The sequence below is a fragment of the Neovison vison genome, chromosome 12 (genome assembly GCF_020171115.1).
Source record: "Neovison vison isolate M4711 chromosome 12, ASM_NN_V1, whole genome shotgun sequence".
NCBI classification, from domain to species: domain Eukaryota; kingdom Metazoa; phylum Chordata; class Mammalia; order Carnivora; family Mustelidae; genus Neogale; species Neogale vison.
In genome coordinates this window covers 35,970,419-35,998,417 of record NC_058102.1, presented here as the reverse complement: position 1 = coordinate 35,998,417, position 27,999 = coordinate 35,970,419, and the positions used below count along the sequence as shown (strand labels likewise).

The window sequence follows — 27,999 nt, the reverse complement described above, 5'->3', positions numbered from 1 at the left end:
GCCCCTGTTCAGCAGGAAGACATTACAGAAGATGAGACCTTCCACCTTCAACAACCTTAAAGATTTAAGGGTCAAAATTGTTCAGGGGGTAATGATGAGGGAACAGAAGGCAAACTTGACACCCTGCAACCCCCCCGCACCCCCTGGTGGTGGGATATGTGTGACTTTAATGTTAATACCTTGCTAGAGGGAAAAAACAATTTTAACCTGACAATGGCAGGTGTCTTATAGGTCCCTCTTAGCATATGAAAGTTCTATTGAAACTTCCCTTTTTTCTTACTCTCCCAACCCCCATAGTATATAATCAATCACCTACCCCTCCCCAGTGCTGTGACTTTTCCTGCTCACTGGTCCTGTCCCTGCACTTTAATTAACACCACCATTTTGCAGCAAAGATGTCTCAAGAATTCTTTCTTGGTTGTCAGCTCTGGACTCCACCCCACTGAACCTCACTTGTATTTTAAAACTTCGTCACGACCATCTAAAATTACACTATTAACTTATTTAAAGCAGTCTTGAAATTATGATACCTCTTGATTTTCATCTGTAAGAAGGCATTTTTCAGTTAAATAGTTTAATAATTGAAGAAGGGTAGAAAAATTTGATATTTTGAAAGTTTTGTGATTTATGCAAGGGACAGGAAAACTTTCCACATTTGGAGATAATTCAGTTATGGACAACTGAAGGCAAGTAAAAACCCTAAATTATTTTTCCTCAAGGCTTTATTAGCTTAATATTTGACCTGTTTATACTCTTCTACAATCGAATCCATATGCTGGAATCAAATACTTAAAATCAGTAAAATGATTTGTAGGAACTGTTTGAAGTCCTAAAGCTCTCCAAATTTTTTTTAATAAGCTAAAATTTTCTTCCCCAAAGATACTGAAGAGTATATTTTTGTCAGAATTAAATCAATATAACGTATTCACCATCACTTGGCTTAGGAAATAAGACCCTGGAGTGATTCTTAGTTTCCTCCTATAAATTCTTTAATTTTCTTTGCCTGCTTACTAGAATACGCATTTCTTTTTTGAACTGCTCAGTGAAACTACTGGTACAAATCCTTCTCTGATCAATCTAGAATGAGAGAGTCTTTAATGTGTTAAGGAATTTAGATATTGCCGATGGTAATAGACTCCCATTAAAGATAAGGAATGTAAGGTCTAGAGAAAGTAAATAAAATTCCAGGTCATGCAGCTAGTTGGTGAAAAAACTAGAATCTAAATCTCTTTACCATGCCTATTTAGGGGACATGGTAAATAATCCCCTGGCTATAAAAATGTCCTATTTCTCCCTATAACCCCCCTTTTTTCTGTTTAATTTAAAACTAGAGATTTTAACACAGAACTAATTCTTAAATGTATTTGTGTGTAAAATAAGTGCCATTTTAATGTTTAATAGGCATGCTTACATTTTTTACATTAAGTCAAGTATTCACAAACTTTGAAGGACAAATAGTTTTGATGGTAACCTGCTTCCAAACTCTTATTCTTTGCATTGTCTACATTATGACAAGAATGGTGGGGATATATTTACCATGCCTGATGAAATTCTTGATTCTTACTATCAGCTTTGGTTTTCATCTAGTATAATCTGAGGGAAAAGAAAAATCATTAGGGGTCTCCTGGGTTTTGGCAAAGGTTGACCTCTTCTGAGAAGCATGGCTATGAAAAGGAAAGGCATGTTAGGAGGGGATGAGTGTTTCTAAATCCCTTGATGTTTGTAAAACACCTGACTTAAAGGTAAAGATTTACTCAGGAAAACAAATGGCTCTAACTGGTTTTGTAAGTTTAGATAAAAGACAGAGGGGTACTTGGGTGACTCACTCAGTTAAGTGTTTGCCTTTGTTCAGCTCAGGTCATGATCCCAAGGTCCTGGGATTGAGCCCTACATTGGACTCCCTGCTCAGCGGGGAGTCTGCTTCTCCCTCTCCTTGCTGCTCTGCCTGCTTGTGCTCTCCATCTCTCTGTACAAAATAAATAAATGAAATCTTAAAAAAAAAAAAAAAGAGTCTACTGAAGAAATGAGCTTGGTCTCCAATGGAGCAAGTTGGAGGGACCATTCTCACAAAGTTTTTTTTTTACAGTAACTCCATATTCAGTTGCTTCTCATAATGGATTATTTCTGATAACATCTTTGTAAATGAGCAAGTTAAACTCGGGAGGGACACAATGGTTTTTGCTTGGCCCAGTATTTTTGACAAGCATGCCGTCTGATAGAGAAATGAACATTTTAAGAGATTAGATTTCTGATTTGATTAGGAGTCAGAATTGGATGATCCAGAGAAAACTTTACTCTGAAGATCTTCCTTGGAAACTGTCTTTTCTGATCTAGTGAGAGAAGATGTCTAGGCCAGATGTTATTTTGTTAGTATTAGGAACAAGAGCAGAATGTGGGGAGGAAAATTTTCCAATTTTGGGACTGAATTCAGGCCGGAGAAAGCATCTGTGTGGCGCTGAGGTATCTAGTTGGGAATATGCACCTACCCTAGTACACAGTTATATTCTTAAATCCCGTGTAATGTGTGTGTGTGTGTGTGTTTAAGATTTTTTATTTATTTAAGAGAGCACAAACAGGAGCGAGGGAGAAGCAGGCTCTCCACCGTGCAGGAGCCCAATGTGAGACTGGATCCCAGGACCCTGGGATCATGAGTTGAGCCAAAGGCAGACACTTAACTGACTGAGGCCCCAGTGCCCCACTCCTGTGTAATTTTCTAAAGGGAGACTGAATTTGAGAAGTTGGTCTATAGTTGCGTTGGTGTGATCCATGCATCACCTATGGCATTTGTTGTAGCACGGATTCCCGAGCTGCAATGACAGACCCATCTAATCTGAATCTGCAGAGTTCAGACTTTGGAATCTGCATGTTTATTTAAAAAGGACTACTGTTTTTTGTTTATTTATTATTTATTTATTTATTTATTTAGAGACTGAATCCTAAGCAGGCTGTACACCCAGTGCAGAACTCTACAGGGGTCTTGATATCATGACCCTGGGTTCACAATCTGAGCCGAAATCAAGAGTCAGACACTTAACTGACTGAGCCACCTAGGTGCCCCAAAGGACTGCTGATTTTACAGTACTTCCTAAATTTTGTGAACACTTGCCTTAAATTCCTATCCTGCCATGCTTTTAAAAACTTTCCAAAAATGCCCTCTTCTTTGAAAAATAGTGCTGAGGGAGAGGATGAGGGTGGAAGGAAGGAATTGGGGCAGATGATCTCCTAGGTCATTTTAAGTTTGAAGATTATATCACCTTTTCTTTTAAATTAGCAAGGTAAACCATATCTCTTTTTTTTTATCTCTTTTTTTTCCCCTAAATGCATTATGTTCTTTATTGTGATTATCTTGACATCAGGGAAAATTCAGTTTAACTTCTCACCTGATGTGTTGAATATTGATGATGCTATTGGAGATGATTATGAATATTCAATGTATAATTTTATCAAAAGTTTTTATTCTTTTTTTTTTCTGGAGTTTTTGTCAATAGCTAGAGATGAAATTAAGATCAAGTATGACAATTTGACAAATCAATAGTGCTTTTGAAAATATTGTTTCAAAGACAACCATATTGAGCAATTATTATAAGAAATGGTTTATAAGACAGAACTTTAACAAAAACTCTTTAGAAGCAGGGTGCCTGAGGGTTCAGTTGTTTGAGTGTCTGACTCTTGATTTTGGCTCAGGTCATGATCTTAGGGTTGTGAGACCAAGTCTCCATGAGCTCTACACTGGGCATGGATCATGCTTAATATTGTCTCTTTCTCCCCTGATGCCCATTGACAGATGAATGGATAAAGAAGATGGGGTATATATATACAATGGAACATTACTTAGCCATCAAAAAGAATGAAATCTTGCCACTTACATCTATGTGGATAGAACAGGAGGGTATTATGCTGAATAAAATAAGTCAAACAGAGAAAGACAATTATCATAATGGTTTCACTCATATGTGGAATATAAGAAACAGTGTGGAAGATCATTAGGAATTGGAAGGACTGAATAGGAAGAAATCAGAGAGGGAGACAGACCATGAGAGACTCTTAACTACAGAAAACAAACTGAGGGTTGCTGAGGAGAGGGATGTAGGGGGGTTGGGTAACTGGATGATGGGCATTAAGGAGGGCACGTGATATGATGAGCACTGGGCATTATATGTAATTGATGAATTACTGAGTTCTACATCTGAAAGTAATAAACTATATGTTGGCTTACTGAACTTAAATAAAAAAAGATTCTCTCTCTTCCTCCCTCCTGCCCTCTCTGAAAAACAAAAACAAAAAGTATGTTTAGAAACGGTTCATTTGTAATAGCTCTTTGTCTTTTTTTCTTTTAAATAAGGTAGACAAACTTCATAAACTAAAAACTTGGATCTAAAGTTAGCATAGCTCTGTGAATGAATATCCATTGAAGAAAAATAACCTACATTTGAGAAAATAAACATATTTGAATTTTGGCAAATTAATGCAAATTCCTAGTACTCTCAAGCTTAACTACAGATAGTTCAGGTTTTTTTTTTTTTTTTTTTTTTTAGATTAAACTTTGCTTCTATTTATAGATTCTGAGGACTTTTTTTGACTGAAGAAACTCAAAAAAAGGGAGAGGCAGGTAGGGAGAAACAACAATGTATCCTCTGTGACTTGAGTATAAAACAAGTGCTAAAGATTTGTCTCAGGACTGGCCAGTGACAATTTATCCTGTAATAAACCTTGCAGTTTTTGTTTCTTCACTTTCCATAATAGATCTGATACCAAAAGCCATCTTTTAAATATCATGATTGATTGGTTGTGTGGAAATGGAACTATCTGGGCATTATCCATTGTTTCCAAATTGGTTTATCCTACACCTAGGGTGTAGATTTCTAGTTCCTTCCCTCCAAGTCCTGATTTGTTTCATCTATAATGAGACTCTTGGGAATCTGTCTTTATTTTAGTTATTTTTAAAGTTATGCCATTATGATCAGGTAACTTTGGAAACACTATTCTCATCTATTTTTTCATCAAAATTATCCTTTTTTAAAAAAATACTGAGATTATACTTCAGACTTGATTAATTCTTGTAATTATCTTTTCAATTTTCTACATCTCAACTTATTGAGCTAGTTTGCTGTGAATGAAAATCAGAATGTTTGGTTCTATTCTTGCTTCAATCACTTAATATGAATTAAGGCAAACCATAAAAGAAAGCTTCAGTTTCTTTCATTTCATTCTTCAAATGTTTCTTTATTGTCTCTTATGTGCTGGATATTTATCAAAGGAAGGAATTGGGGCAGATGATCTCCTAGGTCATTTTAAGTTTGAAGATTATATTTACAGAACATACTTTTCTCTATCCTTGGAGTCAATTCTTAAGATACAATGGACTTCACCTTTTCTTTTAAATTAGCAGGGTAAACCATAACATACTCTGGGGTTTTGACCTTCAGTTTATTTCAGTGATTCTTACATTTGAATAGCCCAATAACCTTGAATGGAAATACTCCTGAATATAGGTTAACATTTGGACTGTAAATTCTTTGTATATTACACATTCCCTGGCTGGACATAGTTGTTTTAAGATATCAATATTTTGAAAAACTGTTTAACAGCACATCTAGAAGGATCTTCAGGTGTAACCCTGTTTCTGTCAGTGACAGAACAAAGGGTAGAGCATGTGTTGAGGATTTCACATTCCAGACTTAGTTGAACAATATTTTCATCATTTAAAATAACTTGGTCATTTAAAGTAACTTGGTCTCAATGTTTGGCCATCTTGGAAGTGATAATATAGAGATGATCAATAGATTGCATCTTCAGAACAGGTTTGCTTTATAAGAAGCAACACTGTTGTCTTTTTTAGACGAGATCGGGTGCGTTCCACTGTTGTCTTTTTTAGCAAGCAAATGAAATGCTTTTTGATTCTCAAACGTATATATGTATATATATATCCTATAGTCTTCTTTCTTTGTGCCAAATGTGCTAGGGATATAAGAGAGTAAAAAAGATTTTCCCCTACCCCAAATCTCCATTCTTTACATCTTTACATTCTGGCAGAGAAATGAGATAATAGATTAATAGATTAATAGATTAAATAGATTAATAATAGATTAATAGATTAAAAACTAGGAAATTTTCCAGATCCTTAGAAAGTACACAGTCTATTAGAAATAAACAGAAAAGGAGGGTAGGGCATACACAGAGGTAGTTAGATGAGGTGCTAGTCATAGTGATGGTCTCACTAAGAAAATCTCTTCAACAAAGACTAGAAGAAAGTGAGGGTTCAAGTTACAGTGGTCTGTGGCAAGAATGTTCCAGGCAGAGAAAAGAACAGGTGCAAAGTCCTGAGGTTGGGACATTCTTGGCAAGTTCTTAGAATTTACAGGACTGCAGTGGGACTGGAGTAGGGAAAGTATGGTCAAGGTATAGGGTACAAGATAGAGAACTAATGGGATCAAATTATGTAGAATATTTTAGGTCATTGTAAGGTTTTCAGCATTTACTCTGAGGGACATGAAAATTTGCTGGATGGTTTTGTGCAGCTTTGACTAAAAGCTTGCTGGTCAGTTAATAATACTGCCAGAGCAACTCTTATTATTAGGTATTCCAGTGCTTCTTTGCCCCTGTTTCTGTCCTACATGACCCTGTTGTGCCTTTGGGTAAGATGTTAAGCTGGCTAATGAAAAACTTTATAGGATAGTTTTAGCCACGTCATAATGGCGAAGTCTTTTGACAGTGGTGCAACTGATGACACAAATAAATCAGAGATTTTCCCTTACTATGAATTATCACCAATGCATTATACACACATATATATTTGAGTTTATTTTTATTTTAATGAATATTAGTTGACACTAATAAATACTATATTTTTGTACTTACATTTTACATGTATTTGGTTGCATTAGTGATTAAGGAATGATAATATAAATGAGATAAAATGAGGTAAATGAGAAAATAAAAATATGGTTTCTGTTTTAAATAACATTCACTTGCATTATATAATATTTTAAACACTAAATGTTTGAGTACTTTAGTGATTAGGTTCAGTTTTAAGTGTTTTTAACACAAGATGTGAATGGTAGATAAATTAATTGAGAGAATTTTAAATCTTAATTGTAAGCGGAAATTTAAAGAAGTTTTTCATTGCTTTTATATTCAAACAAAGGCAAAACTTTAACATTACTTTAGGATTAAAGGTTTTCTTTTTAAAAAGATTAAAACTTTGTTAACTTCTTAATAACCATTTGCAATAGCATATTAAATTTGAGCTACTGAATATATCCTAAAATCTGTAGAGCAATAAAACTTTAAAACATTTTCCAACATGAAAAGCAAAATGTTGTTTCTATATAAAGTTCAATAAAAAGGATATTTAGATTGAACAGAATGGAACCATTTCATCACTAGTTGTTTTTTTTTTTTTCATTTTCATAAGGAAAACCTTTTATAGATTTGAATAATGACTCATTTAATTAGGAAAAAAATTTCTTTGTGAAACTGTGTATTTATTTAAGAACCATTGTATGTACTAAAACATATAAGGTATATAATATTATTTTTAAATTCAAGCACACATCCAGGGAAACTTAAAAGTTTAAGGCTTCTTTTCTATGGCTTAGCTTGACAGAGTGATAGATTTTCTTTATCTTTTTTTTTTTTTCTTTCCTACTGACATTAACCCCTTGTGTTTTCAGCTTAAACTTTTTCATTCAGATACCAAAACTAGATGTAGGGGATTTAAATTAGTAGAGCTTATCAGTAAGGTAAGCTGACTAAACTACACATACATAGATTGAGTCATTTTCTAGAAATACATCTTGTTGCACAAATATCATCTGATTCTACCATATGTTGTTTTAAATGCAAAGCACATTTTCCTGTCTGATATTTCCTAATCTTACTACAACAAAGTCAAATGCTTCCAATTTTTATAGACTTCAGAGAATGTTGTTCAGAAACACCCAGTAATTTATTTTTACATTATTTTGCAGTACAGCAAGATTACCTCACCATTGTTAACAGATGTTTTTGTCTTTACCAGAGTTTGCTGTTATTTCATCAAATGCAAAGGTACAAAGAAATGCAATAAGAGATGTATATTCTTTTCTCTCATAACATTTATCACAATCAATACAGTATTGGAGCAATGCTAATACTGTGGTCCTCAGAGACTGGAAGGTTTGTAACTTAGCATGGTGCTGTGAGCTGGTGCCAGGATACATTCATGGAAACACTTAACGATAACACTGCTTCGGTAGAGGCAGTAATGGTATAAACAGGGCAAAGGAAATACCAGGATTGCAACAGATGCAATTGATTATATGCCTTGGGGAATATTCCACTCATTTATTTTAAGTCCAGTCCATGTAAATCAAAAGACTGTAATGTTGTCAGTAAGACATATCACAGACATCGTAATATGCTAGAACAGTGCTCCCGCTTTCCTGACACAGTGGATCATGCCTTTGGACATGAGAAGCCATCTGAAGCATCGTTCTTGCACTGTCAACTGTAGAAAATAATCTGACTTAAGCATCGAATCACTATGAACTGTGATATGGCTTACTCCAAAAATAAAAGGTGATAGGGCTACTTTAGGTAAAGTTAGCTTATGTATTTGAACCTGGTCTTAAATCTCTCACTAAGGAGACAGTAATTTTCAGTAGTACTCATAGTTGTCAATCTACACTAGATCAGTTAACTATTAGGCACCAAGATAGGCAACTTTGGAAAATAACTCTAAAATCAGGATTTCAAATGACACATTCTCCTGCAGAGATGCTTTCTGTACAGAATAAGGTCATGAAGACCAAGTGTCTTTACTTCTTTCCATTGATTAGGTGGGCATTTTCCAAGTTAAAAAAATTCTCTTCCTCTGTCAGTTATAGATTGTGCCAGACCAAGAAAGCTATGCAACATGTCTCAAATAAGATGCAGGGTTACCGCAGAGATTAGGAAAAAGAATTTACATTTCCTTTTATCTCTCACTGATTGAAAGATCCATACCCCAGATTCACCTTGAAAACATGAAATTGGCCAAGTGGTACTGTGAAAGCTGAGGCTTAACGAAAATTGCTAACTCTTTTAATAGATGAAAGAGTTGGATGTCTTATAATTAATGCTAATATATGGCCTTACTCCTATGAAATTACACATTACATGCACATTAATTATGATTAGCATCCCTTGAATGAATAGCAAAGGAAATAATAATGATTTGATACTTACTATACAATGTTATCACACAATCTTTTCTAAAGAATGGGCTTAACTTGCTCAGTAGATAATAAAGAGATGCTAAATTGTAGTTTATGACTTCTTTTACTAGATAGTTCATAAAATAAGCAAGCAGTGAATGATTTAGCTTCGACACTGCTCCTTTAAAAAAATCACAGCATAGCAATTTAACTTGTGACTTTGAAAAGAAGCCTATCATTTTCTTTAAAGTGAAAAAAGAATGCAATCATATTTTATTATTCTTAAACTACATTTGATCTGGAAACACAATGTATGGTCTCATTCAGTCTTGCAACAACTTGGGAATCATGGAGGTACAAGTTTGGATTTTTTTTTCTTTTTTTTTTTCTTTTTAAAGATTTATTTATTTATTTGAGAGAGAGAGCACAAGGGGGCAGAGGGACAGGGAGAGAGAGGGAGAGAAAATCATAAGCAGATTCCCTGCTGAGTTTGGACTCCATCTTACCACCCTGAGGTCATGACCTGAGCGGAAATCAAGGGTTGGACACTCAACCTATTGAGTCACTCAGGTGCCCTAGTTTTGAACTTTTTATCTGTGTTAATAATATACTTATTTCTGCTTATATGCAACCATATTGATATTTAATTTACATTTTATCAGTTATGAATCTTTATCCATAAATTCAGAAGGACAAGAAATGTCATAAACACACACATATATGTATGATTAGATCAGACTTGGAAAGTAAATGAAATTTCAATCATTTGATTATTGTGGGCGCCCCCCCCCCACCTTTTTGGTTTTGTGCAGAAACCTGACAAGCTGAAGCCAGCCCTCTGGACTTGAGTCTGTCAGTATAGCCGCTGATACATTCCTCACAGAAGCTTGCGGGTTAACCATCCCTGGTGTCTTTATCCCAAAAATTGGGGTGTGGGATCTTTTCTGAGTCCATAATGTTACACAGAGAGCAGCCTCCCCAACGGCAGCCCACAGGTGAAATCCTGCTGCAGGACGGGATGCTAGCAGGAACAGGAAATGGATTCCCACTCTTCCCAGGATCCAGTAACTTCCATCACCCTCAGTTGTAAGGACTCAGCATTTTCCCCTTATTTTTGCTTGTCCCTATCCCTGTCAAAAATAAGCTTTTCCTCTTTATCTGATGATTATTTTCTTATCCTTGAAATCTAGTTTTCAAAACACAAAAGCTAAGGAGATCTGTAGTCAGTTAATGCCTTTGAGCCCTGCAACCACAAGCCTCTTCTGAGATAAAGGGGCAAAAATATCTGGATACCTTATGGGAATGTGGCGATGGAAAAACAGAGTAAGAACAGAACACAAATTAATAGCTCAATAAATTACCTTGCCTCATTGCTTAAAAATTCCACCTGGAATTTTTAATGTTTCAGTACCCATAGCTCACTTTGGAATTAGGCATTCAAAAGGAGAAATGGGACACACATAAAGGGGAAAATGTACATTGGCTCAATCATTTCCAAGCCAGAGATTTTTGTGTCTGATTCACAGAGAAACCTCTGCAGGCAAGTGAACCTCACAGGAGGTAGAGGTTATGCTGTTCCTGTGTGTGTATATTTCTAAATGAGCTATATCTTTCTACAATCCTGATTTTATCAGTGAGTTCATGGCTATCAAACCACATATGAAATCTCATAAGTGGTAGTCCACCATCCAACTTGCACCATATCCTTCCCTTTGAGACATCTTTTCACAGAGCATTTAAAACTTAGTTGCCAGTTTGATCTGAATTTATTTATATTGCCATTTACTACTGTGGCACGATGTGCATAGCACATCTTCACTCCTTGATGTAAAAATACTCAAAGCTCAAGATGAAGACTACACATAAGGGATTGGATTAAATGACTGCTCGAGGGGTCTGTCAGTTCAGTAGACTTGTGCTAGCCGTGAAGAGAGTAGTTAACACTTACGTGGTGCTTACTGTGTCCCCTGATGGTTTTAAGGGCCTTATAGGTGTTGACTATTTCAGTCCTCCCTACTCAATGAGGCTGCTATTATTATTATCCCCATGTTACAGGTTAAGAGAACTGGGGTGCAGGCTTTCAGTGATCATCCAAGTTCACATAGCTGATTGGGACCTAATAACTGAACTGCTCCTATTAACCATTCTACTTCACGTCATACTTTCCTAGGATGGAAGGGGAATATCGTCACCTTTAACCCATCCTTCCCTAACCCAACTTAAATAAAATGTATGCATAAGCTTCCATTTCAGAAATAAATGAGGAAATTTATGCTTATTGCAGAAAAAGCATATCAAGGCATTTAGAAATGTCTTTATTTGATGCATATATAGTATCTGATATTTAATATTTTTTTATATTATGTAAAATTAAAATTACAAGGATTTTATGTGGAGGTCTATTACTATGTGGAGGTCTACTTTTTTATTTAACTTGATGAGACTTTTCCACTTGAGTGGTTTTTAAAATAGTTTAACTTATATGGTAAAATGTATGAAGTTTTAGATTGTGTCCATCTTTTCAGAATTCTAGATAAAAGTAGTGAAAAATATTCTTGTATTCTTATGCTCATTCTCTTAAAACACATTCTCTGAAGAGAATCTATGGGATAAGTCATATAAACATAAATAAGGTTTTGAAAGACTTTCCCAGATTGTCTCCTCAAAGTAGTCTTGCCTTGTATTCCCACAAATAGTGTACAGGTGCTCTTTGCAATGTAAGCTCAGCAAGTCAGGGTATTTCATTCACATTTCTGTGTTAGCAGCAAGGGCAAAAGGATTGTTATATGTTATTGGACTGTCTTAATTTCTTCTGTGAATGTCATTTTCTTGGGTGTAGAGATAAACGTATTGTTCTTATTGTATTCCAAGTATGATTTCCCTAGTAGAAATAAGCAACCCTTGGATTTCCCATTGATTATGAATGTTTTTTTTCTAGTTTTCTGTTTGTCTTTATTTTGCTGAACATCACTTTTAAATAAAAGTTTAAAAATATAGTTTGAATGTATCAAAAATTGTCTTGCAACCCTTGGCTTTCGCATTGATGATGAATGGTTTTTTTTCCTAGTTTTCTGTTTGTCTTTATTTTGCTGAACATCACTTTTAAATAAAAGTTTAAAAATATAGTTTAAATGTATCAAAAATTGTCTTGATAGTTTCTTTATTTTCATGTTGAGAATAGCTACCTTCAGTTTAATATTGGAAAAATAATAAGCTTAATATCTTCTCAGTTATTTCTGATTTAGTTTAAAAATTTTTCACAGTGTAACTGATCTGGAACATATTTTGGCAAAAATTGACACTAAAATAGTTTGCATGTAATAGTATATTAAGATACTATTGAATTGTCTTAGTTTATTAATACTTTCTTTTGGTTTTCACTATATTTTCTTCATAGGAAGTCTACAATTTCTTTTCAATTTTATCTCAAAATACTATATATCTTGCAATCTGGTATGAAAAATATATATTGGCTTTCTAACCTTTTATTTTATTCATCTAGAAGCAAGATATAAATTCCATATATTTTTATGTACATATTTATCTATCTATATAATTAATCATCTTCTTGAAATCCCTAACTAATTTTAATGCTTTTAAATTCTATTCTGATAGGTTTTACAAAAGCTGCAGGTTTTACACAAGATGGTCAGAACCACCTACAAAACAGATTTTATCTCTTTTCTAATTTTTATATGTCATTGTTTTGTTTTATTGCATATGTAGAATTTCTAGTATAATATTAAATGGTGATAAAAACAAATATCACTTTCTTGTTCCTTGTTTCACTTGTTTATTCCTAAACAGAATATTGACTGCTGTTGAGATAATTTAGTCAAAAATATTTAAGCTTCTAATTTGTGCTAGGTACTCCAAAGATTCTAGAGAACAAGGTAAAGAATAAACAAGATAAATAAGTAGATGTATTAGTTTAGTCAATGCTAAATGTTAAGGGTGAAAAATAAAAATAATCCAGACAATGGAGTAAGGTATTTGGGTAGGTTGGGTCTAGATAGGATAACTAGGGAAGAAGGCACTGAGAAGACAGTTTTTGAGTAAAGACCTTAAGGGAGGGGTACCTGGGTGAGGGGGCTCATTTGGTTTAACCTCTGACTTTTGCTCAGGTCAAGATCTCAGGGTCCTGGCCCAACTTCAGGCTTGAGTGTGCTTCTCCCCCGCCTCCCCCAGCTTGTGCATGCTCTCTCTTTCAAATAAATAAATAAAATCTTTAACAAACAAAAAGACCATAAGGATGTGAAAGAGCTAGTCGTGTTGATATCTGGGCAAAAATTATTCCTGGAAGAGAAAACAGCAAATATAAAAGCCCAAAGATAGAAGTTTATCTGGCATATTTGAATAGTAACCTGATTTTCAAAGATCTGAAAGTTAAAGAGGCACTAGACCGTGTAGAATTAGAGGTTATAATAAGCACTTTGGTTTTATTCTGAGTGAGGTTGGAAGTTAAAGGTTTCTTGAAAGAAACCTATTAGGAAATTTCTTTTTTTTTTTTTTTTTAGGAAGAAATATCGAATCACCTTTAATATGAAAGGTTTTATCAAGAGAATTTGCACAAAGCCTCCAGAATTTTCTGTATCTGTAAAACAAAAGTAAAAGTAATAGATGAAAGTGAACTTTAAGTGGGTTATTATAAAGTAAAATACCATTCGTCACAGCAAAGGGCATTGTACATTGGGGAAAACAACAGTATATTACCTTAAAAACTGTTAATGAAATTTAAGTGAAATAATGTGTAAAATATTCTGTTGACTTTTAGCAAATAAACAGTAAATACCCAATCTTGTTAATATATCATTATTAAAATTATTTCAATATGTCATTACATAGCAAGAACATTGCCATAGAAATATATACACTACCTGTAACAAAGTAAAAAATGTAAATTTCACTTTTTTTAAAGTTTTTTTTCAAGTAGGGTATTTTTTTTTAAAGATTTTATTTATTTATTAGAGAGACAGAGAGAGCACAAGCAGGCATAGCAGCAGGCAGAGGGAGAGAGCGAAGCAGGTTCCCCGCTGAGCAGGGAGACCGATATGCGCCTCTATCCCAGGACCCTAGGATCATGACCTGAGCTGAAGGCAGCTGCTTAATGGACAGAACCACCCAGGGGTCGTGTAAATTTAATTCCTAAAATGGAATTAAACTTTATGAATCTAGTCATACACCTTACCTCTTTAAGTTTTCAAACATATAATTTTAGCATATTTTTCTCAATGGTGACTTTAGCCTCATAGCAAACCTGGCTCTTTTGAAGGTAAATCTTGGGTATTTTTTAAAATATAATTTACTTTCTAGAGCAATTTTAGATTCACAGTAAAATTGTGTGGAAGATACAGATCTTTTTTCTATACCACTTGCCCCCACACATGCACAGCCTCTTCCGTTACTGATTTCCCTCACCAGAGTAGTACATTTGTTACAACTGATAAACCTACATTGATAGATTATTACCACTCAAAGCCCACTGTTTACACTAGGATTCAGACCTGGTGTTGTTTGTTGTATATTTTATGGGTTTGGACAAATGTAATGACATATATCCATCATAGACTCATATAAAGTGATACATGACTTTATCACTTTATCATACCTAAAAATCCTCTGTGCTCTGCCTGTTCATCCCTCGCTCCCAGCTAACCCCTGACAAGCATTGATTTTCTTACTTCCTCCATCCTTTTTCTTTTCCAGAATGTCATATAGTTAAAACTATACAGTACATAACTTTTTCTTGATTTCTTCCCACTCCCCGATTTATTTATTTATTTATTTAGCACAAATTTGGGGAGGGGCAGGGGAAGAGAGACAGAATCTCAGGCAGACTCCACGCTAAGTATGGAGCCCCATGGGGGGCTCAGTTTTACAACCTCAGTATCATGATCTGAGCAGAAATCAAGAGTTGGACACAACCGACTAAGCCACCCAGTTGCCCTGATTTCTTTCATTTAATATATGCAGTTAAGTTTATTCCATGTCTTTTTATGGTTTGATAGGTCATTTCTTTTTAGCAGTGAATAATATTCTGTGTTTTGGATTTGGGGTATTCTAATAGATACGTAGTGATATCTCAATGCTCTTTTTATTTGTATTTCTCTGATAACATATAATGTGGAGCATCTTTTCATATACTTATTTACCATCTGTATATCTTCTTTGGTGAGGTGTCTGTAAAGGTCTTCGACCCACTTTTTAAGCAGGTTTTTTTTCATACTTTTGAGTTTTAAGGGTCCTTTGTACATTTTGGATAACAGGCTTTTATCAGATGTGTCATTTGAAAATACTTTCTCCCAGTCTATGGTTTGCCTTTTTATTTTCCCAACAGGGTCTTTTGCAAAGCAGAAATTTCAGATTTTAATGACGTCCAACTTATTAATTCTTTCTTTAATGGGTCATTCCTTTGATGTTGTATCTAAAAAGGCACTGCCAAAACGTAGGATCATCTAGGTTTCCTCTTATGTTCTAAGAGTTTGATAATTTGTGTCTTACATTTAGGTCTGTGATCCATTTTGAGTTAATTTTTGGGAAGGGTATAAGGTCTGTCTCTACACCCCCCTTTTTTTTTTTTCTTGTCATGGGGATGTCCAGCTGTCTGACATATTATTTATTGAAAAGACTATCATTTCTTTATTGTATTGTTTTGCTCATTTGTCAAGGATCAGTTGACTATGTTTATGAGAAGTCTATTTCTAGGCTCTCTATTTTGTTCCATTGATTTGTCTATCCTTTTTCAATCCCACCCTGGATTACTAAGTCTTGAAGACAGAGATTGCCAGAACTCCAGCTTTGTTCTTCTTCAGTATCATGTTGGCTATTCTGGGTAATTTTAGGTACTTTTAAATATTAAAATGTGGGGAGGATATTTGGTCACTAGCACTAAAAACATGTATGATGAATCAGGAATACACTCTCATTATCCTTGAAATTTGACATCACATTGTAATATGTGGGTCCAAGACAGAGGATATAGTAAGCTTTTCTATTTTGAGTACATGAAATTATGGTAAGTTTCCTATTTGGTAAGAATGATAACAAAAATAAAGGTGTGTGTCAGTGTGTAAAGATATTTGGGTATTAAATAATCTCTGCATTTATTGAAAGACCATACAATGTGTGGACTATACTGCAACCAATCTAACAAACATTTCAGGTTTAGTTGGAATAAATGAGAGTCAGTGGACTCTAGAATATCGCGTTAGCAGTTTTCTTGTACAGAATTCTAACTAGTGGTACCCAAGTCATTCTGGATCAATTGTTTGAAAAGGTGACTTCTCACTTACTGAAGGTGTGCTCTTGTTTTGGATTTTATTTTAAAGTGTTCTGCTTTTCAAACATTCTGACTGAGTCACTTCTAGAAATAAATGATGTAAGAGAAGTCTGTTTTTATTAGCCTTTATGTGACATAATATATGATAAGGGCTACTTGAGTTATCTGTTCTCTAATGTGGAAGGACTTTTGCTGACACCTGGTTTAAAGCTGAAAGTGACAAGGGAGCTTTATCTCTTGGTCTCTTATCTTGTACCAAATAAGAAATATCTTTAGTTAAGCAGCTGTCTAACAGTTTCTTGCAGTTTATCTACAAAGAGATCCCAGATAAACAACATTCTCTTGCTATACTCTTAAAAAGATGTTTTAAAAGTTATTTTTCCAGTTGCAAAAATACTAAAAAGAAAGCAAATGAGATTATCAGATACAAGAGAACATTCCATAAAATTACATTTACCAATAGATTCAAGCATTTCAAATATTAATTGTGTTTATTCTCATTAATTCAAAATGACCAACCCTATATAGGGAAGCCTCATTCTTGTATCCACAGAATCCACTGGTCACTTGAGCAGAGAGCTCTAATGTTAACGAAAGTTGGCATCTTGTGAAATTCTATTGCTCTACTTGCTTTTTGAAAAGCTTAAGGTTTTATTCCACATGACCACTTCAGATTGTGAACTTTATTATGTATTTTCTTTACATCCTGTCAACAACAACAACAACACTTTCTGAGATATATGCAGTTATGTAACTGAACTTGTTTTTCCTCCTTTGATTATCAAGGACTTTAAATACAAAAATGAAGTCTAGATTTTTTTTTTTAATACCTGTTATGGCTTATATATTAGAATTTATTTTTTTGAGTCTCAACTTTTTCTTCTAATAGCTTTTTGGTTTTGGTTTTTAAATTTTATATCTATTTTCTTGTGTGTTAGCTGTCCCACATTTTTGTAAATGTTGCATATGCATGGATTAATAAATGTTTCTTACCTAACTAAACTTTCTAACTGATTTAGAAACTTTTAAAGGTTTACCATTCTTAGCCAATAGGTCCATCACAGAAAATTACACTCATTGGAAATAGACTAAAAATCAGTCAGAATTCCGAATAAGAAGTTAAGTTAGGGGAGGGGACTATGCCAAGTCAAATGAAGTGTATCAGCACTTCAAAAACAGCTCACAAAGAAGTTATAACTTGATATTGCCATTTATGAGTTTTTTTTTTTTAAAGAATTACATTTTTCTAGTAAACCAGTGCTTGATAAGGCATGGAAAAATGATTTACCATAGGCTGAGTCACAAAAATACACAACCTCTTATATAGCCTTTGAATTTTTTACAGTAAAAAGATACCTTTATAAATGCCTTTCCATCTGAGATTGTTAAAAATGAATATTATTTTAATATCCATATTTGTATATAGTTTTATTAATTTCAAAAAATAGTAATTCTGCTTTTCTTTATAAAAACCATTTCCCACAAATCTTTGAAAGAGAACTCTGTTTGAATATTGTATCCAGCTTAAAATCATACATTCAGAAATCATAAAGTTCATACCTGGGTGGCTCATTTAGTTAAAATCTGACTCGGTTTCAGCTCAGGTCATGATCTCAGGGTTGTGAGGTGAAGCCTCGCACTGGGCTCCGTGCTCAGTAGGGAATCTGCTTGGAGATCTTTCTTCCTTTGCCTATGCCACTTGTTCTCTTGTTCTCTCTCTCTCTCTAAAACAGTAAGTAAATCTTTAAAATAAAATAAAATCATTTCAGGAAATGAGAAAAGGCTATTTAACCATTTAAAATGATTGGACAGGTGGGAAATTGTTTTTAAGCTAATAATAATAAAAAAAGAAACTTGGCCTCATTTATTCTGGAAGGGTAAGTCAAAGGGAAAATTAATAGGTCTCTTTAAATACAAAAAAAGCTATTTTATAAGGTAACATTCCCTTGTTCACCTGTTCTTTGTCTTCCCAGGTTTGGACTGAAGGAAGAAATGGACGGTGGTTTTTGTTAGGGAAGGGCAAGCATAGGGAAAATGTCTTTTCCAGTATGATAGATCAAATACTGACATAGCTTGCCAAGGGTTGTTAGTTTGTTGTGAGTTCTTGATCCCTAGGGAATCACTAAGTTTTGATAGACAACTATGTGATTTGAATGATTTAGACAATGGTGCTTAATACTAAATCCCTAGAAGAGATGAAAGTTGTGATGTTTTTCTAACTTACGTTTCAGTGATTTTATTGAAGCAGACATAGCATATTCAAAGAGGTATAGTTACTTCTCTGAAAAATAAGCATACAGACAGATGATATTTCTAAAATTGTATTTATTGCAGTCATCTTGTATCTTTTCTTAAAAAATTATATATGAAAAAATAATTATATTTGGTTCCAGTGGCTTCCTATACCATGCTGCACACACATCTCTTGAGGTATTCAGTATGTTGTTGTCTTGGGTTATATATTTCTTTATGTCACTAGATGGTAACTTTTTTGACAGCTAAGATCATGGCGAAAATTATTTGCATTCCTAGAACCTAGCACAATGCTTCATATGATGCCTGCAAACTAAGATGTAGATGAATGGAGAAAGGAAGAAAGCAAAAGAAAGAAGATGGAATTCACTTTTTGGCTCATGTTCATCCTGTTCTTGCCATTTACAACAACATGGATGGCACTAGAGGATATTATGCTGAGCAAAATAAGTCAATCAGAGAAAGACAATTATCATACGATCTCCCTGATGTGAGGAATGTGATAAACAAGACAGAGGATCATAGGAGTAGGGAGGGAAAAATGAAACAAGACAAAGCCAGTAAAGGAGACAAACCATAATAGACTCCATCTCGGGAAACAAACTGAGGGTTGCTGGAGGGGAGGAGGTGGGAGGGATGGGGTGGCTGGGGGATGGACACTGGGGAAGGTATGTGCTATGGTGAGTGCTGTGAAGTGTGTAAGACTGATGACTCACAGACCTGTACCCCTGAAACAAATAATACTTTATATGTTAATTAAAAACTGTTGTACCTCACAAGACCAAATTCACATTGGGTTTATCAAAATCTAATTAAAACTTGATCATTGTGTCCAAAAAAACCTTAAAAATTTAAAAATCTGATCCTGTCATTTTGGCTTATAGCTGTAAGGTGGCACAGAGTTTGCCACCACCAAGAAATTCACTTGTTCACCCTTTCATTAGTCAGTCATTTTAGAGTTAAGAGCTTTCCTTTTCTTTCCTCTAGAGCCATGATCTTTCTGAAGTCGGAGCTTGATGCCAGAACTCTGATATCATGACCTGAGCCGAAGGCAGCAGCTTAACCCACTGAGCCACCCAGGTACCTGGAACAACTGAAATCCTAGCAAGGTGAAAGTTTGTTTTGTTTTATTTAAGTAAAAATATATTGATGCCAAAATGGATCATCCTCTGATAAACTGTCTCTCACATTCTTGCTTTTTAGTTTCCATACACACTTTTCTTCCTCTGAGAGCACTAATTTCAAGTTAGCCAAGTTAGCTGAAAATACTCCTGCACTTTCAGTGTTCCTCTGCTCTAATATTTATGTAAATATTCTCTTGGTGGGGAGCCAAAAAAAAAACTATTGTTTTTATATAAAGATAGTAGTCATTCATTGTGACTCCACAAGATCTCACTTCATATATATGATTTTTTTCTCTTGCTTTTAAATTTACAAGATGAGGAAACTAAAGAATTTGCTCAATGTTACACAGATTTCCTTTCCTAATTCACAGTCAATGTTGAGATGACCCAGCTGAGGGGATAGCTATTAGAATTCTGATCACAGTGAATTGCAGTTGTACATTTACTTGTCTGTTTAATTAAAAAACAGATGAGGGGTACCTGGTGGCTTAGTTGGTTAAGTATCAGACTTTTGGTTTTGGCTCAGGTCATGATCTCAGGTTCATGAGATCAAGCCCTGTATGGTGCTCCACACTGAACATTGAGCCTGTTTAAGATTCTGTCTCTCCCTCTCCCCTCCTCCTCCACTCACTCTCTCTCTCTCTCTAAAATAAATAAAGAAAATATTTTAAAAAATTGAATTCTCTGAGGGCAAAGACGGGTGTTCTATCTTTATAGTTGTTCTAGCAGGAGTACTGTTGGTTACAAACCTCACTTTCTTTGAATTTCAGTTTTGTTTACATGTCAGGATGCTTTGTGTTTTAGGGGAGTATGAGACGGAGTCTATCAGGATAATTCAGTTCTCTTGTCTGTAGTTGAGTTAGGAGTGTGTATGTGATACAAGGCAAAATGAGAGAAAGTCTGTTGCCTGCTGCGAGTTTTTCTTGTCTAAAGTAAGGAAAAGTTTTGTGTTCTTCTGCAATTCCGTGTTTCCCTGAGAATATGATCACTAGAGCTGTTTCAACCATTTTAATGATAAAAACCAAAATAAAGAGAATGGCAGAGCAGAAAGATGGAAGAATTTGACTACACTGTGGTTTTCTGAATTAACAACCTTTGAAATTTCTTAATCTCCTGTGTTGGGATCAATGATTTAATTAGAGCAATTACCTTATCTGCCATTTGTTCGCCTCAGTTGATAATAAATTTTTCTATGCAATCAAATGTGAGCACAGTTGTGTCAGAGAAGATTCCTTCCCCTAACTAGTTGGCAGACACCCGGAAACTAAAAATAGCATTTAGGGAAGAGCCAGATGCCACTCACTTTGAGCAGATTCAGCTGCTCCGTACAGGTTCAGAACACCTGAAGAAGAAACAAAAAAACCCCTCCTCATTCACCTATATTAGGCCAAGACAGTGCACAAAAATCTCTGTTGTGCTGGTAAAATGTTAACAACTGGTTTCTCTAAAAGGAAACAAGATAGTGCCTATATATGGATGTATTGTATGTTTTACAGCTATAAAGGATGTGTAGTGCACAGTTTACAAACAATAATAAAGTATGCAATAATCTTTAATGTAGATTCCCTATAGCCAGTTCATTCTCACATAATGCTTTGTTTGGTTTTTGCCAAATTTATCTATCTACAGATAAGCTGTAGTTGCAACTGATGGATACTTGTATTTCAACATTACTGTTGGTTGATATTTTTATATATGTTAAGAATAAGACAAAATGAAACTGTAAACACATGTTGGAATTTCACTCAATTGCCAATGAAATGACCAGCTTCTTGGCTGAATCAGAACATACTTGTTAAGTACTGGAAGAGTATTTCCTAGTACTTCGTCTATACACAGTGTAACAGATACAGCCATGATATACTTTGTTTACTCTGCTCTATCAAGCCTTGATGTTCAATGTTTGCCAATTACTGTGGTATAAGTATTTTTGCAACAGCTGACTTTAGCTATGACATTGTGCCAAAGAGCATAGAATTGGGAAGAAGTGTGCAGTTATCACTACAATATTTTTCCATATAGAAATGAAGGAGATAAATAACATCAGTAACAAAGATAACTATAAGATATACTGAAATAATTGGGAAGTGATGAGGATTGAGTACTTAATATAAGCAAAATTTACCGAATTATAATTATATGTAATTTAATTTTTAATAGCTGTTTTTATTTTTAATTTTTTTTTATTTTTTAAGAGATTTTATTTGATTATTTGACAGAGAGAGCACAAATAGAGAGGCAGGCGGAGAGAGGGAGAAGCAGGCTCCCTGCTGAGCAGAGAGCCCGATGTGGGGTTTGATTCCAGGACCCTGAGATCATGACCTGAGCCGAAGGCAGAGGTTTAACCCAATGAAGCACCCAGGTGCCCCAGTAATAGCTGTTTTTAACAAGCAACTTTGAGAATTCCCGAAAATTAAATAATCAGAATTCATAATTGGGTATGAGCCAGGTCAAGCTCACTACTATATTCTATGGTTCATTACAAAAATAAGTAACTCATTTGCCTCATTCAGTGTATCTAGTTTTGAGTAACAGATGGATTTAGAACCTCACATTTCAATCAGATGTATTTTTTTTTTTTTTAGGCAAATAAATCTACTGGCAGATTGTTTTTTCTTTCTGCTTGCAAGAGTTAATGCCAGTATTGACGTGATGTAGTAGTTGAAGATCCACATCTAATTATCTTAAGCTGCTCATGAATGCCATAGCCCCAATTTTGCATAATAGACTTAAATATTATAACTTCTGTTATAAGTAATAAATGAACTCTCCTTCAAAGAATAGGTATCCATCAAAGCCTGGGAATTGGACATTTATTTTTTTGTGGGCCACAATTTAGCAAGTTGTTTGTGTGTGATACTAGTTTTATTTAAATTGTGTTATTGTAAGCCCAAATCTTCAATTTTAGTATATGTGCTGCCGAAGCGAGCACAAGCCCGAATCTTCATATGATTTTTGAGTTTATTTAGAGATCAACTCAGGCCTTTTTTTCTTAAAGCTGGTAAGTATGTGAGGGTGATTTTTTTTTACTCAGTGGCCATAAGCTTAGTGATTCAAAGGTAATATAGCCTGAAGTTTTCAGGTTTATTTAAATCAGAAAGGGAACAAAATTAAGGGGTTAAAAAGTGATATCAACAGTTTTACAATACAATCTTATAATTTGTAGTCTTCCTGTTTGTGTTCAGAAAGAACTGCTCATTATGTTTCTATTCCTGTAGAGAATTTCTGATATTTACAAAACAGTCCTTTTTGAGGATGTTTTCTCAGTCATGATTGTATGCTTTTTTTTTTGTTTTATGTTAAGTCAATGGATAGAAAAGAAACTACAAAAATAATCTTTCCTTCTTTAAATTTTATATTAAATAAAAGATGATTTGTTTTTGAAATTGAGCAACCAGTCGATATAGAAGGAAGGATACATAAATTTGGTATTAGATCAAACAATACCTAATTCTACTCTTGTAGAGTACTCTTGTACTTATGTGCTTGAAAAACACATGTGAATTAAGTAAAATGTCATTGAAATTGAGATTTCTTTTATCACAGTAGGGATAGGAAACAGAGAAATAATCCATTTTCCATCACTCCAGACTGGGATCTAACTGACTTTTGCCCGTTCTGCCTTATTGACTTATGTTTACAGGTACATTACAGTTGAATGCATGAGGAACTTGTTATAGGAAATGTTAAATAGGAGAAAAAAAACTGGTCCCTATTGTCTACAGACATGATACATTTAATCTTGGGCAATTTAACACAGTGTTTAGGCAATTCATGAGCAGTCTTCTCTGTTAAATAATAAGGCAAATAATTAGAGAAAATGGGGCTGTAATTCTGACCTCTGTTTTTATTTTTTTTATTTTTAAAGAATTTATTTATTTATTTGACAGAGATTATAAGTAGGCAAAGAGGCAGAGAGTGAGCAGAGAGCCCCATGTGGGCTCGATTCTAGGACCCTGGGATCATGACCTGAGCCAAAGGCAGAGGCTTTAACCACTGAGCCACCCAGGTGCCCCAACTTCTGTTTTTTTGTTTGTTTGGTTGTTTTGTTTTGTTTTTTTAAAATTATTTTTAAAAAAATTTTTAATTTTTTTTATTAACATATAATGTATTATTAGCCCCAGGCATACAGGTCTGTGAATTGCCAGGTTTATATACTTCACAGCACTAACCATAGCACATACCCTCTCCAGTGTCCATAACCCTACCCCCCTTCTCCCAACCCTCCTCCCCCCAGCAACCCTCAGTTTGTTTTGTGAGATTAAGAGTCACTTATGGTTTGTCTCCCTCCCAATCCCATCTTGTTTCATTTATTCTTCTCCTACCCCCTTAACCCCCCCCATGTTGCATCTCTACTTCCTCATATCAGGGAAATCATATGATAGTTGTCTTTCTCTGGTTGACTTATTTTGTTAAGCATGATACCCTCTAGTTCCATCCACGTTGTCGCAAATGGTAAAATTTCATTTCTTTTGATGGCTCCATAGTATTCCATTGTGTGTGTGTGTGTGTGTGTATACATCATATCTTCTTTATCCATTCATCTGGTGATGGGCATCTAGGTTCTTTCCATAGTTTGGTTATTATGGACATTGCTGCTATAAACATTTGGTGCATGTGCCCCTTTGGACCTCTACGTTTGTATCTTTAGGGTAAATACCCAGTCATGCAATTGCTGGGTCATAGGGTAGCTCTATTTTCAACTTTTTGAGGAACCTCCATGCTTTTTTCCAAAGTGGTTGCACCAGCTTGCATTTTCACCAACAGTGTCGGAGGGTTCCCCTTTCTCTACATCCTCGAATAGCCAGAGGACTATTGAAAAAGAAAGTCACAGTTGGTGGCATCACAATTCCAGACTTCAAGCTCTATTACAAAGTTGTCATCATCAGGACAGTATGGTACTGGCACAAAAACAGACACATAGATCAGTGGAACACAACAGAGAGCCCAGAAATAGACCTTCAACTCTATGGTCAACTAATCTTTGACAAAGCAGGAAAGAATGTCCAGTGGATAAAAGACAGTCTCTTCAACAAATGGTGTTGGGAAAATTGGACAGCCACATGCAGAAAAATGAAACTGTACTATTTCCTTATACCACACATGAAAATAGACTCAAAATGGATGAAGGACCTCAGTGTCAGAAAGGAATCCATCAAAATCCTTGAGGAGAACACAGGCAGCAACCTCTTCAACCTCAACCGCAGCAGCTTCTTCCTAGGAACATCGCCAAAGACAACAGAAGCAAGGGCAAAAATGAACTACTGGGATTTCATCAAGATCAAAAGCTTTCGCAGAGCAAAGGAAACAGTTAACAAAACCAAAAGACAAATGACAGAATGAGAGAAGATATTTGCAAACCAATCTCTGTTTTTAAACCCAACCTATTTTTTTTTTTTTTTTGGTATTTGCAAAGACCTTACTTAAAAATTATCTCAGTATTAATTTTGTATATATTTTCTCTATTTATTTTCTTTATAAACATATAAAATTGATATTTTTTCCATGCATTTTCTCTATCTTTATACTGAAACATTATGAAACATTTGTATTTCATAAGAATAATTTATCAGTATCTCATTTGAGAAATTTTAAATATAAGCTATAAGATTCCAAAATTCTATTTTTAACTACTCCTAATAATTATTAATCATAAGAGAGAAGGATAATGACTAATTAATATGCTGATGTTTAAAAGAACTATATTAATTTTAAATTCTTTTCCACCAAAATAATTTTTCCAGAATACATCTTGATTGAAAGAATATATATCCTAGATGTATTTTTAATTGTCAGACCTATGCATCTTTTGATAATTTCTAAGGCATTTAAAAAGAAAACAACACTGATTATTACCAACACTGATTATTTGCCACGTAATGAAAGAGTAAAATTTGCTACCCTGGAGAATCATTCACTTACCCAGCATAAGGAAGGAAGACATTTTTAGGAATAAATTCTATAATGTTTTCTTACTGACAGCTTGATGTAAAATAAGGCAAAAACAGACCTGTTGGCTTAGGGAAATGCTCCAAGATTTTAGGTTGTAGAGACTGCCAGATTGCCTTTCTCCTTTTTAACTCATTAAAAAACCAGAAAACTGTAAAATGGTCACATTTTATTTAAATAAGAGGCAGGCAGAGAGTGGGGGAGGGGAGCAGGCTCCCTGCTGAGCAGAGAACCCGACGTGGGTGGGGCTTAATCTCAGTACCCTGAGATCATGACCTGAGCCGAAGGCAGAGGCTTAATCCACTGAGCCACCCAGGTGTCCCCTTCTCACAGTTTTTTTAAGAATAGATGAATTACTCAGGTCGTGATCTCAGGGTCTTGGGATTGAGCCCCACATCAGGCTTCCTGCTCACCAGGGAGTCTTATCTCTCCCTCTCTCTCTTCCCCTCTGCCTGCTTATGCTCTCTCTCTCAAATAAATAAATAAAATCTTTAAAAAAAAAAAAAAAGAATGATGAGTTACTGCTTGTTAAGCAAAGAGCAGTGCTTGGCAGTTACTGAGTCCAAAGGGTCAACTGTCCTACCACCTACACTCTCCCACTCTTCCTCCAGTCCTTGCATCCTAATGGTGACTTGAGGACTCTCTTGTCATGGTCAGAAATCATCTCTATTTTTTTCTTTAATTTAATTTTTTTTAAAGATTTTATCTATTTGTCAGAGAGAGAAAACAGCACGAGCAGGGGGAGGAGCAGAGGTAGAAGCAGACTTCCCACTGAGTAGGGAAACCAATGGGGTGCTCGATCTCAGGACTCTGGGATCATGATCTGAGCCAAAGGTAGATGTTTAATTGACGGAGCCACGGCAGGTAGAAGGTGAATGTTTTCATTTTTGTAGGGATTCTCCTAGGGTGAAAGATGGCACAGAGCTTTAAACAACTGAGTATTCTCTTCAGACCATCGAGGACAAGATAGCCTCAGCCCAGTAAGGATGAAAATGCAGTCAGTTCCACTTTTGTCACCTCATTCTTTGGAACTTCTGAGGAGACGTAAGAGACTTGAGTAGATAATCAGGTTTGTTCCAGAACAGATCAGTGGAAGGAGCTTATGGGAGTCAAATCTTCTTCAAGGGAAAGGCATTAATGAAGGGATTTATCTAGTACATGCAGGGCGCTCAAACCTACATGTGGAATGAATGATAAACTGAGGCAAAATTAAGTGTCAGTTAACACCTCTGAGATAACCTAACGATGATTAACTAGGGATAAGACTAGATCTAGGACTAGAAAGGAGGTAGCAATGTACAACCAAAATTTGAGTTATTACTGTTCGTGTTACTTACTTTGAATCCAAAGGGTGGTTGAACATAAGAAAATATTAGTTATATATTGATCTTACATAGGCTATTTCTTGATCAAACTGAGAAAATGAATAATTCTATAAAAAGTAGAGATTATAAGCTTAGAGAGAACATGAATATAAATAGTGGAAAAAATGAAGAATATGTAAGGCAATGATTTTTACTACACTTATTTGCCCCTGTTTGATTTATTTTTTCTTCCTCAATATTGGGTGGATTTAAAACTATACAGTAAACTTTTAAGCTCTTTTGGATATTGTTTATAACATATATAGAGTGAAAGTAAGTGTGTAACAATAAGTATCTAAATATCTGGTTAAAAAAAAGTGAAACGTAGCTCTTATATCATACAGATTATGATCACAACTCTTATACATATGGTCCTAGGTTCCTTGTGGTACAGGGTAAGAAAAGACAATATTAGATGAATACCTCTATTTTTGCTATCCTCCAAGATTCATTCTCTTTGTTTCACTTAATCAGTTAAGATATACAGGAGTTACCTATGGCACCTAGTATTTAAATTAATGTAAATTTAAAACAGACTAGTTGGGTGGAGGTAATTATGATGATGATGATGATGGTGATGATAAAGATACTGCTGATAATAATAATTTGACCACATTTTTATGATAACCTGTAGAAGTTAAAGTTTCATTTATTAAATTAATTATTAAATTAACCAAATTTTTCCAGCCTCCTGTCAATTCTTCCTTCTTCCATGGTAACCAGTAGATTCACAAGAAAGGATGAGGATAAAGTCTTAGGAAATTTAAGTCTTAGGGATAAAAAAAAGTCTTAGAAATTTATTGTTGCAAACTTCACCTAGTATCTCAATAGGTTTTAGACACTTTCTTTTCCAG

At 34.8% G+C, this 27,999-nt stretch overlaps 1 long non-coding RNA gene across 1 annotated transcript in view; it reads left to right on the top strand.

The window, feature by feature from the left end:
* The first annotated feature begins 19,776 nt into the window (after positions 1-19,776).
* Positions 19,777-27,999, top strand: part of LOC122891562 — an 88,984-nt gene continuing 80,761 nt past the window's right edge. The window contains exon 1 of the long non-coding RNA XR_006381291.1: positions 19,777-19,817. This is a non-coding gene — a long non-coding RNA (uncharacterized LOC122891562). The remainder of the gene's footprint in view (positions 19,818-27,999) is intronic.